The sequence below is a fragment of the Etheostoma spectabile genome, unplaced genomic scaffold, assembly GCF_008692095.1.
Source record: "Etheostoma spectabile isolate EspeVRDwgs_2016 unplaced genomic scaffold, UIUC_Espe_1.0 scaffold463, whole genome shotgun sequence".
Lineage (NCBI taxonomy): Eukaryota > Metazoa > Chordata > Actinopteri > Perciformes > Percidae > Etheostoma > Etheostoma spectabile.
In genome coordinates this window covers 25,473-37,355 of record NW_022605615.1, presented here as the reverse complement: position 1 = coordinate 37,355, position 11,883 = coordinate 25,473, and the positions used below count along the sequence as shown (strand labels likewise).

Below are 11,883 nucleotides of genomic sequence, written 5' to 3'. Positions count from 1 at the left end.
CCCCCTCAGCAGGCGCTGTCACAGCCTCAGCATGTCTGGTGTTCCAGCTTCGAGACACTCGCCTCCTTCTCGGGTCTTCTCTTCAGGGTTGGTCGTCCTGACGTCCGAGCAGCCGTAGCAGGAGGATTTACAGCGTTGTCTGAAACGTCAAATTAAAACAATTAATAATAATAATAATGTAGAGGAAATTACATGTTTGTTGTTTACACATTACACACAGGCCTGAATAACACACACCTTCTCAGAACCTATACATGCACTAATGGTAGCATGTTCTACCAACACAAAAGCAGAAGAAATTCACACCTTAAACCAGAAGAAATACACACCTTAAACCAGAAGAAATACACACCTTAAACCAGAAGAAATACACACCTTAAACCAGAAGAAATACACACCTTAAACCAGAAGAAATACACACCTTAAACCAGAAGAAATACACACCTTAAACCAGAAGAAATACACACCTTAAACCAGAAGAAATACACACCTTAAACCAGAAGAAATACACACCTTAAACGCAGCATGACTCTCCCACCAACGCATTTCTGTCCAAAGGCCGAGGAGTCGTTTCCACTCTCTCTAAACGGACGTGACAAAGCGTCTAAAACGTCTCGGTGACACCGGCTCTGTACGGACACGTCTCATTTGACTTTAGCTAAGAGTGACTTTCCAACGCTGGTTGGAGCCGGCTTCTTCTTGTTTTTAAGATGTGACATTGAGAGCAGCTGATTTCACTGATTAACAGCCTCGGTCGTTAATCAGTGAAATCAGCGGCCGCTGTGTGTTTGATTGGAACAGAAACCTGCAGACGGGGCCGAGTCGGCTCCAAAATGTTAAATACAGGCTGAGTAATCTCAGATATTCTATATTACACCAAAGTATCATCAAGCTCAGAATCTGGAGAAATGACTACAAATACAAAGACTAACTTTTTGGGGCTTTTTATGGCTTCACTGGACAGTCGATGACAGCGAGCAGAGGTGGGTAGAGTAGCCAAAAATTGTACTCAAGTAAAAGTACTGTTACTTCAGAAAATATGACTCACAGTAAAGTAAAAGTAGTCGTCCAAATATTACTTGAGTAGAGTAAAAAGTACTTGATGAAAAACTACTCAGTAGGAGTAACTGTTGATAACGTGATTTATTTCTTAACACAAGCATCAATCAGACCGACAAAAATACAAAATATCCACTGTAGTAAATTATAGTTCATCCAATCAATAAAATAAAATTAAAATTAATGTATTAATTACAAATAGCTTACTTGAGGACTTGTCACATCACATTTTTTGATGGAGCTGCAAGTGTAAAACTCCTGTATGTAACCTAAAGAAACTCCACCTCTCCACAGCAGGAACTACAACCACCCGCTACGTCTCCACAGCAGAAACACTAAACCATCCGCTCGTCTCCTCAGGTTAACGTACCGAACACCGCTACGTCTCCCTCAGGTTAGAATACCACCGCGTACGTCTCCTAGAGTTAGACACGACTACGTCTCCTCATGTTTAGATGTTCGAGTGTTGAAGCTCATGCGTTTTTTCCACTTTTCCTAAAGGTAACCCCGACTTTCACTATGAGGCGGGGGGGGGGTCTGCGTTGCCCTTGGCGACGTATGATTCTGACGTTTGCTTTGCTACGACTGTAAAGCTAACCTGTCGCGCTGCTGAACCGAGTATGGTCACGTGACTGCACAACGACGTTGTGATTGGTTAAGCACAGTCACGTGTAGAGCCTTCAGCGGAAGACTCTCTCTCTTGTCAAAATAAAACATTAAATGAGACGTACGCGGGGTAAAAACAATGACGCGTAGTAACGAGTAACGAGCTCATTGCAGCCTAATGTATCGGAGTAAGAGTAAGCTTCTCTTCACTAATTACTCAAGTAAAAGTAAAGTATAGTGAATTAAACTACCCTAGAAGTACAATTTTCAAAACTTATCAAGTAAATGTAACGGAGTAAATGTCCTCGTACATTACTACCCACCTCTGACAGCGAGGTGCAACAATCCTCCAAACCAAACAACCATAGGAGTGGTTTATATTACCATAGGCGTAATTTATAGGGGGGTTGGTGAGGTTACACCCCCCCCATAATCAAAACTGGCCAATGCAACTCCCCCAAAAACTATTTTAATTTCCTTTACATAAATAAAGACATCTGCAGCATGACCTCATGCAGAAAAGGAAATGACGTGTTTGAACATTTCAACTTTGCTCAAAATTGGAGATCAATACCCTAGAAAAGCAGAAATTCTGAATTATTGAGACTAAAATTAAAGGAGATGTTGATGGATATCACAGACTGGAATAGTCAACTTTTATTACTCAATTATTTCAACAACACTTCCATTTGTTTACAAGCTATAGTCTGAAAAAGGAACGAAAATGTCAATTGTTTGTCCCCTTTTTGACCGGGAGGACAACACAGGGTTAATTAAGATTTCTTATTGTCATTCCACAGTCAACTGTAGTTAAATTACGTGCAAAGTCAATCAAAAAAATATAGTACAAAAAAATTAGAAAAGTAGAAAAATCGAGATATTAACAAAATAAACAGCTGACCCACTATCCCTGCATAGGTGTTGACGTGTTTATCTTTCTCTTAACCCTCGTGTTTCTAAATTGAAAATCAACACTTTTGTGGACGTTTTTATCGAGTGTTTTAACTTTTTCTTACGTTTTGTTGTCCCTTTTTTTTTCCAAACTTTTTGACGCTTTTTTCATTTGTCACTTTTGACGTTGAACACTACGTTAACACTAACTTATAACTTTAGTTTTACAGTTATTTTTTGAATTTATGGTCATAAACCTCATTGATGGGAAATTATACCTATGTTGAGTTAGAAAAGCAGAAATTCGGAATTATTGAGACAAAAATTAAGGAATGGAGTGTTGATGATAACCAGACTGGATATGTCAACACTTTTACTCAACACTATTTCAACAACACTTCACTTTGTTTTAACAATGCTATAAATAGAATAAGACCCCAATTAATGAAGTAGAGCTTGTATACCAAAGAGCGTTGGAATCAATCAGTATTTTGGGGAATTATAAGAACATTGAGTATAGGACAACATGAGGACACATGAGGACAACATGAGGACAACATGAGGACAACATGAGGCAAACATGAGGACACCATGAGGAACAACAGGGACAACATGGGGACAACATGAGACGGGCACTGAAGACAACATGAGGCAACATGAAGCAACATGAGGCAACCATGAAGACAACATGAAGGAGACACATGAGGGCAACATGAGGACAACATGGGGCCAACATGAAGACACATGAGGGCAACCATACGACTGGGGCAACATGAGGGCAACATGAGGGCAACATGATGGCCAAACATGAAGACAACATCGGGACAACGGGCAACATGATGGGCAAACACTGAGGACGGCAAGGGCATAGGAGGGCACATAAACATGAGGCCGAGCAAACATGAACCAAGCAACAGCAACTGAGGGAAATGAGGGCACTGAAGAAACAGGCATGAAGCTGGGGCCATAAACATGAGGGCATGAGACTGAGACTGAGGACAAATGAGGAAACTGAGGGCAACATAGAAGACACTAAGCACATGCCAAATAGCAGGACCAGAGGGCAGAGGACATGAGGCAAACATGAGGTAACATTCGAAAGTTAAATGGTGGCAATTGAGCAATATAGGGCATTCGAAGACAATGAAGGCAAAATGAGGCAACATAGGGACAAAGAGGCAAAACATGAGGGTTCAGGGACAAACATCAGGACCACATGAGGGCAACATGAGGGCAACATGAGGGACAGAGGAGAACCATGAGGACAACATGAGGGCAACTGAGGGACATTAGGACAACATGAAGGTGACCTTCGGTACGTTGTGAAATGGGCAGTTGGTATATTTAGGCGCCAAAAAATGAAGTAGTAAAAGTTTTAAAAAGAGTTTTCCGACTTGGTGGAATAAAAGCTGAGTGTTAACGGGCGCCCGGTAGCCCGTTGGTAGAGGGGGCCTATATACAGTGGGGACAACAAGTATTGATGCAATGTAATAATTATTAAAATCATACAATGTGATTTCGGATTTGTTTTTGTTCGGGTATCTTGTAATGTGATACTCACAAAGAAATTGACAGAAAACGTCTAAAAGCGAGATAGGTAGAATCTGCAGTACTCTATGCAGAAGCTGAGATAAAGCTGTACTTGTGACTACATGAAGGAGAATACTGCTGATTGTACTACTGAAGCTGAGAATAAGCTGTACTGATACATGAAGCTGAGAATACGGCTTGATTGAACGAGGAACTCGTGTATGGAACAAGACAGCTCTCGCGTCTGAGTGACAAAATTAGATTTAACAGTCTTTTTAACTTTAAAGCAGTTTGGAAAGTAGTTTTTAGTTCTGGTCCCATTCCAACAGTTGGTCGCGGTGCTGGCCGCTTCAGTAGACTACTTGCTCCACGACTGGTCTCCAGTCTATGTAGAGCACATCAGGTGTGTCATGTGGATAATTTTAATATTTCTGGCAAAGAACCTCTCTTTTTAAGACAGACGGACTCACCAAACCCACGGGGGTCAGAATGTTGATGCGCACATACAGCATGTGGTGCGGTCTATCCCGAATTCCTGAATGACTAATCTTTTATGCAAACACCGGACACACCACCGCTCATGAACACATCTCTTCATCATTGCCAATAAAACTGTCCCCACCTGCTGGCATGTAAGCCGTCTGCACCCCAGCGCTGCTTCCAAAGAATTCTATTCCTTGTCATCACCAGCACAGACCAGTAAAACCGAAATGTGCAACCCACAAAGAATATCAGTAATCTCCAAGGATTAGGACAACTGCACCAACGCCTGTACCCAGAACAAACTCATTAAAATGGCTCTTTTCAATGTGAGATCAATTTCGAGTAAACGTTTATCTTAATGATTTTTCTGTCTGCAATCTAGAATTATGTTTTTAACTGAATCCTGGTTGAAATTATGCCTATACCCAGCTATCTAACTGGTCCGCCTCAATACGATGTTTTAGTCAACCGAGGGTCAGTGGTGTGGTGGTGGGCGCTAGTGAAGTGTATAGGAAAAATTCAAAATGTCATCAAGTAGCGTGTGATGAATTTAACTCCTTTGAAGTTCCACTTCTAAGGTTGGGGGTGCACACCTATCTTATTTGTTATAATTTACGCCCCCCAAACCACTGGAAGATTTCTTCTGAACTTCCTGAATTTTTCTATAAGTTGGTTTAAATTAGACGAATTGTTCTTTGTGGTGATTTTAAACATTCATGTTGATGACCCCAATAATGTAATGCAACTAATTCTTAAATTAGGCCCATTCTTTTAACTTCAACAAATGTCAAAGAGCAAACACATAATCGTGGTCCACACATGAACTTTTTTTACCCTGGGTTGTAGCATTTCTCTGTGGAATTAGTGGACATGACATATCTGACCACAGATGTATGTTTTTAGCTGCAATTTGCTCGTACTCATGATCTCACCAAGCTCCGTGTCTTCTGCTTTTTGAATGAACAAGTGTTTCAAAATTTTGGATCCTTTAAGAGTCAAAGCCAACACCTGTCTGGACTCTACCCCAAGCATATGGTTGATACTTCAACCAAATGCGTTCTTCACAAATATTACTGCTCCTCTAAAGGTTAGGCCTACGTCTAAGGTAGGACAGCACCCTGGGATAAATGACAGCATTCGCAGCCAAAAGGGAATGCAGGAAAGCAGAGCGCAGATGGAAAAAATCCAGTCTCAAGTCCATTACCTCAGTCTGAAGGATTTATTAAACTAACTACAATAACATGGTTAAGGATGCGAGCACCACTATTTTTATGACTTCATCTAAACACATAAACACAATCAGGTTTTGTTTAAGACTGGGAACAGCTGGGAAACCCAAACCCCTCTGTGCCTCAGTCTGGGAAGTATGATGACTGTGATTTGTTTTTATATCCTTTTATCAATAAGGTGGTGTCATCAGAGCCTCGATTACACCGCGGCATATACTCAGAGTTCCCTCACCAGCTCAAGACAGCTTTTTACCAGTTTATCCCATCGACTTGTCTGAGCTTTTAAAAACAGTATCACAAATGAGAGTGTCCTCCAGCCCACTTGAGTGTAATACTTCAAAATTTTTACTGAAGTGATAGATTCTGTTGGGCCCCATTTGATCAAAATTTTTAAACAGCTCCTATCTACTGGTTGTGTCCCTGATTATTTTAAAACGGCTTGCGTGAACCCACTTTAAAGAAACCTGGGTTGTCCCTCCCTCCCCCATAATTGAGAACAATTTCAAAACTGCTTCATTGCCAAAGATTTTAGAAAGAACTGTGTCCAAACAGCTGCTCACTGTACTGGCTGAAAATAACAAAAGTTGAAAATTTCCGTCTGGTTTTAGGAAGTACATGCACCGAGACTGCCCTGCTTAAGTCACCAATGACCTTTTAATGTCTGCTGATGAAGGCATGTGCTCGGTCCTTTACTATGGACATCAGTGCTGTTTTGACACCATTGATCACAGCATCATGTTAGACAGATGAGGCACTGGGTGGGGATCTCTGGTACTGCTGCATGGTTTTATCATACATGACAAATAGGAAGTTTTGCGTGTCGTAAGTAAAACTATGTTTCTCGTTCAACAGGTTTTAACATATGGTGTGCCAGGGGGTCGGTCTTAGGACCCATTTTGTTTTCGCTTGTGTCGCTCCCCCTTGGACAAGTATCCATAAACATGTCATTTCTTTCTATTTTATGCTGATGACACATAATATATTACCGTCAGATCCTCAGACCTGGAATGCTGAGTTCACTAAAAACTGCCTTGGGAAGTAAAAAATGGATGTCAAATAATTCTCCACGTGAACTCAGACAAAACAGAAATCCTCGTCATCGGGTCTCAGCAAATGGCAAAGCAAATACTGCCATTGCCGGGCGCTAGTAAATCATTAAGCCCGTGGCAAAGAAGAACCCGGTGTTTGGTTGATAGTCATTAAATTGGCAGACATCAAAAAATTGTTCAATCATGTTTTATCAACTTAGAAATAGCTAAAATCGATCTATGTTAACAATTTAAGACACGAGACCCTTTACACGCCTTCTATCTCACAGCCTGGATTATGCAACAGCCTTTTACCTGTTTAATCAAAAATCTATTGATCGACTACAGACTGTCCAGAACTCAGTGCCAGCTTCTAACCAGAACAAAGAATATGACCACATTACTCCTGTTTGATCATTGCCACTGGCTCCCAGGTTTTAGAATTGACTTTAAAATACTATTGATCACTTTAAAAGTTTCATGGGCTTTCGCCTTGTTACTATATATATATATATAAAAAGTATTTCTGATTCTGATATCTGACTTTTAGTAATAATACACCAGCACGCACCTTGAGAGTCTCGGGCTAGAGGTCGCTATCGTTCCAGAGTCTGAATGAAAACTAAAGGGGGACAGGGTTTGCTGTCAGGGCCCGAGGCTCTGGACCAGCCTGCCGAGAAATCGGTCAGCTGAGTCAGAGTGAACTCTTTTAAGTCGCCTTTTAAAACATACTTATAGGAGAGCCTTTCCGATCTTATTTGACGTTATTTTTACCCCTCTTATTTTATTCTGTATTACAAATTTTATATTCAAATGTATTTCAGTCTTCATGTTCTTATGTTTTGTATTTGTGTACTTGTAAGCACTTTGACCTGTTTTGAAAGTGCTCTACAAATAAAGATTATATCAGTGTGGCGATGTGCTGCATAAGCAGCAACGGCACAATGATTATTATTGCCAACTTTCAGGTGCCGAGGTGCGCAAAGCAGCAACGCACAAGATTATTGCCCATACATTATTTATTAATTATTATTCCGCCTGTTTTTGTCCATACTAGTCCCAAAGCGTTGACAACCAGCGCGCAACGCCAGTACAACCAGAAAGTGGGTCATTGATCGGGAATGGCGGGCTATGTGACTTTTCTCAACCAGATGCCGCGTGGTTTACCGAATCGCAAAAATAGGCCAAAATTCCCATAGACATGAAGGGAAATGTTCGGGAAAGGTTCAAACATCGCTCAAAACGCCCCCTCTTTGGACCATGCTGCGTCGCCATACTTAACGTAGAAACGTGATAAAAGTTTAAACCGAAAGAGAGAAGACTTTGACGTTTATTGGCTGATGGGCGTTCAGTATCTAGCACGGTTTTTCTCCCAAATCCAGTTTACGTATCGTCCGTTTTTAGACCGTCTCAGATTTTCCAATGTGTGTGTATGTGGTGGATGTTCAGAGCTAGAGTGGGGGCAGAGTGAGGGCCTGCGGTACGGATTTCTGAAGTTTCCCGAACAAATGGCTCCTCTCGTTCCTTTTCAGTTTTAGGATTCATTATGGTAAAAAGTAGGTAATCTTGTTCCGATCGCAGACATGTAACTATGGAGGCTATCGGACTTAATTGTTGGCTGTGTCTACCAACTGTCGAGAGAAATCATGAGAAAACCATTCAGCTGGGGACGATTCATTGATTCTTTCTCCAAAGAGATTGCTCTCTCTCTCCAGTTCCTATCTCTTTAGACATCATAGTTGGTAACATGTAGAAATCTTGTGCCGATCGCAAACATGTAACTATGGAGGTTTATGGATCAAAACTCTGCGCGCTAGGCTCAACCAACTGCGATATAGACATTGGAAAAAAAAAAAAGGCTCCCTCTCTGAAGAAATCCCATAGCAACAGGTTTGTTACTGAGAGGACAGAGGGAGGGCTGCAGGTGATTTCGAAACAAACAAATTGCTCTCTCTCCTTAGTTTAACTTTTTAGACATCATAGGTGGTCAAATGTAGGAAATCTGTGTCGTGCAGAAATGTAAATATGGAGTCGATACCGAGATTAACTGTTCACCCTAGGGACCAACTGCCAATACAACCATTGAAAACGGCTCAGAACACACACCCCTATCAGACCCTGTTCCCGGCGGCCATGTGACCAACTGACTCCTAACTGATTGTTTCCAATGGGTGTGGGGTGTGTTGGATGGGCCCAATAGCCAGGCACACTGACTAAAATTCTGCGAATTTTCTATTTTCAGTGTGGCGATGTGCTGCATAAGCAGCAATCGGCACAATGATATTTATGCCCTCATACTTTATTTATTATATATTTCTATCTCCATCTTCCGCCAAATTTCGTCCCACTAATAGTCCCAAGCGTTGCCAACACGTGCAACACATACACGACATGTGGGGTATTGATTGGGAATGGTGTGCTATGTAGTTTCAACAAGATTTGCCGCGTGGTTTTTTACGAAATCGGCCAAAAAATACGGCCAATCTCTCAACATCGCTCAAAACTCTCCTCTTTGGGACCGTGCTGCATCGCCATCTTTAACGTAGAAACATGATTAAAAGTTTAAACCGAAGACAAGACTTTGGTGTTTATTGGGCTGAATGGGCGTTCAGATATCAAGCACGGTTTCTCCCAAATCCCAGTTTACGTTTCGTCCCGTTTTCAGACCGGCTCAGATTTTCCAATGTGTGTGTATGTGGGAATGTTCAGAGCTAGAGTGGGGGACAGAGTGAGGGGCTGCGGTACGGATCTGGTGTTTCTCAAAAACAATGCTCTCTCTCCCCAGTTTTAGCTCTTCAGTCTCATTATTGGTCAAAATGTAGGGAATCTTGTTCTGGGGCAGACATGTATCAATGGAGACTATCGGACTTAAATTGTTGGCTGTGATCTACCAACTGTCGAAAGAAATTGACAAAAAACATTCAGCTGGGGGCGATTCATTGATTTTTTTCTCCAAACAAATTGTTCTCTCTCCTCCAGTTTTAACTCTTCAGACATCATAGTTGGTCAACATGTAGAAAATCTTGTGCCGATCGCAGACATGTAACTATGGAGTCTATCGGACTAAAACTTTTCGCGCTAGGCTCACCAACTGCAGATATAGACATTGGAAAAAAAATCTGGCTCCCTCTCTGACGAAATCACCATAGCAACAGGTTCTGTTACTGAGAGGACAGAGGGAGGGGCTGCAGGATGATTCTCTGAAACAAACAAATTGTCTCTCCCTCCTCCAGTTTTAACTCTTTAGATATATTAGATCATTAGATCATAGTTGGTCAAAATGTAGGAAATCTTGTTCAGGTCGCAGACATGTAACTATGGAGTCTATCAGACTTAAAGTTTTCACGCTAGGGAACCAACTGCCAATACAACATATTGAAAACGGCTCAGACACACACACCCCTATTATACACACACACACACACACACACACACACACAGAGAGAGACACACACACACAGACACACAGACACACACACACACAGAAAGAGACACACACACACACACACACACACACACACACACACACACACAGTGGTTGGCCTCTGAAGTAATAAAAAAATAAAAAAATAGATTTTCCTCCAATGTGGCTGCTCTCCATAAAAAACAGGTTTATGATTTGAAATGGAGACTGACTTTCCCGGGGGGAGGGGGGGTGGAGGTAGGAGGTCAATATAACCTACGAGTCTGGGGATAGAAAGACTTTGATTGGCCCTCTGGGTTTTGGCTTTGACCTAAATGCTTTGATCGACATCCTACTGCCTCTTTGACCCCGGTCTAAGGTAAGAAAATGCCCTCTTATGGCTAGCTAGCTAACTGTACCTAGCTAACTGTAACCTACTAGCTAGCTAACTGTAACCTGTATGTGAGCAGATTTGTGTTTTTAAGGTTGAACTTTGCTGGTGTGATCAGAAATGTCCAGTCAGAACTGTGCTTTAATATGTGATGAATGATTTGATTGTGTCTTTTAAATATGTAATTAAGTTTTCACGATGTAGTTCCTAGCTAAGAAATTATACATATGTGTTAGTTGATATATTATGTTGTATATTTTTAAATTAGTGAGATATTCTTTAAAAAAAAATCTAAATCAATATGTTTATAAAAGTTATTTATCAATTTGTAATGTAACTATCATATCCAAACAAAACGTTCAGAAGAAATAAATCTGGCTATTCAGTTAGTGTTTAAATCTTATGAAATGAAATGAATTCGTAAGTGACAGAACGATCATCCTCTAGTCTGCCCTTGCTAGTATTAGCATGGCAACAGTCCACCAACTTAGAGACTTCGCTGTCACACACACACACACACACATTTTCTCTTAAAACACACACCACAGAATGTTGGCTCCATACAAGCTAAAAGTACTGTTTTTTTAAATGGGTCGGTGTGGTTTAGCGTAGCTACGTCAGAGCTGTTTCTGTTAAACAAAAAGGTCTTGAATTAGATTTCAAAAAGGTCACTCTAGAGATAAAGACATTAACTGTATAAATACACAATTTAAGCAAATATATAAAAAGTATATATATACACAATATATATATATATATTTTTATATATGTATTGCCAAGGTTATGTCACTAAGTCATTTTAGCCACATTTGATTGTGGTGGTGTGGTGTGTTGTGGTGTTGTTGGGGTGTGTGTGTTTAAGGCTAGCGTCTTATGTAGTTTTCAGAGCTGGAATTCTATAACAAATTTTAAAGTATTATAAGAATAGTAACATTAAAGTAGTATGCAGTGCATTTTGTTTGGATGTTTTTATGTTTCTTTCAAAACAGATTTGACGGCTTTGAGCAGTTATTGGTGAGTCTCAGTAGCATTAAAAATTGCATTTTAAGTTGAAATGGCGCATTTGTTTGGCAAATTTTAATGTTTTTTCATTCCCAGATAACGGCTTTGAGCAGTTCTTACCTGTGAGTAATGCTCATTTTTTCTAATACAATTAAAACTGTTTCTACAAGATCCATTTTATTAATAATAATTAAATACATTTTTTTGATTAAGTTTATGTGTGTAAGGATTTAGATTATGGAATACATTTGTTTTTTTCTA

The 11,883-nt window shown here is 40.5% G+C and overlaps 1 protein-coding gene across 1 annotated transcript in view; it reads right to left on the bottom strand.

Annotated features, from left to right (window-relative positions):
* The window catches only part of LOC116686759 (troponin I, fast skeletal muscle), a 36,639-nt gene extending 30,614 nt beyond the window's left edge, over positions 1-6,025 (bottom strand). Inside the window, exon 1 of the mRNA XM_032511818.1 lies at positions 5,982-6,025. The gene's annotated coding sequence lies outside the window, so the exon portion shown is untranslated. The remainder of the gene's footprint in view (positions 1-5,981) is intronic.
* Positions 6,026-11,883: the final 5,858 nt, after the last annotated feature.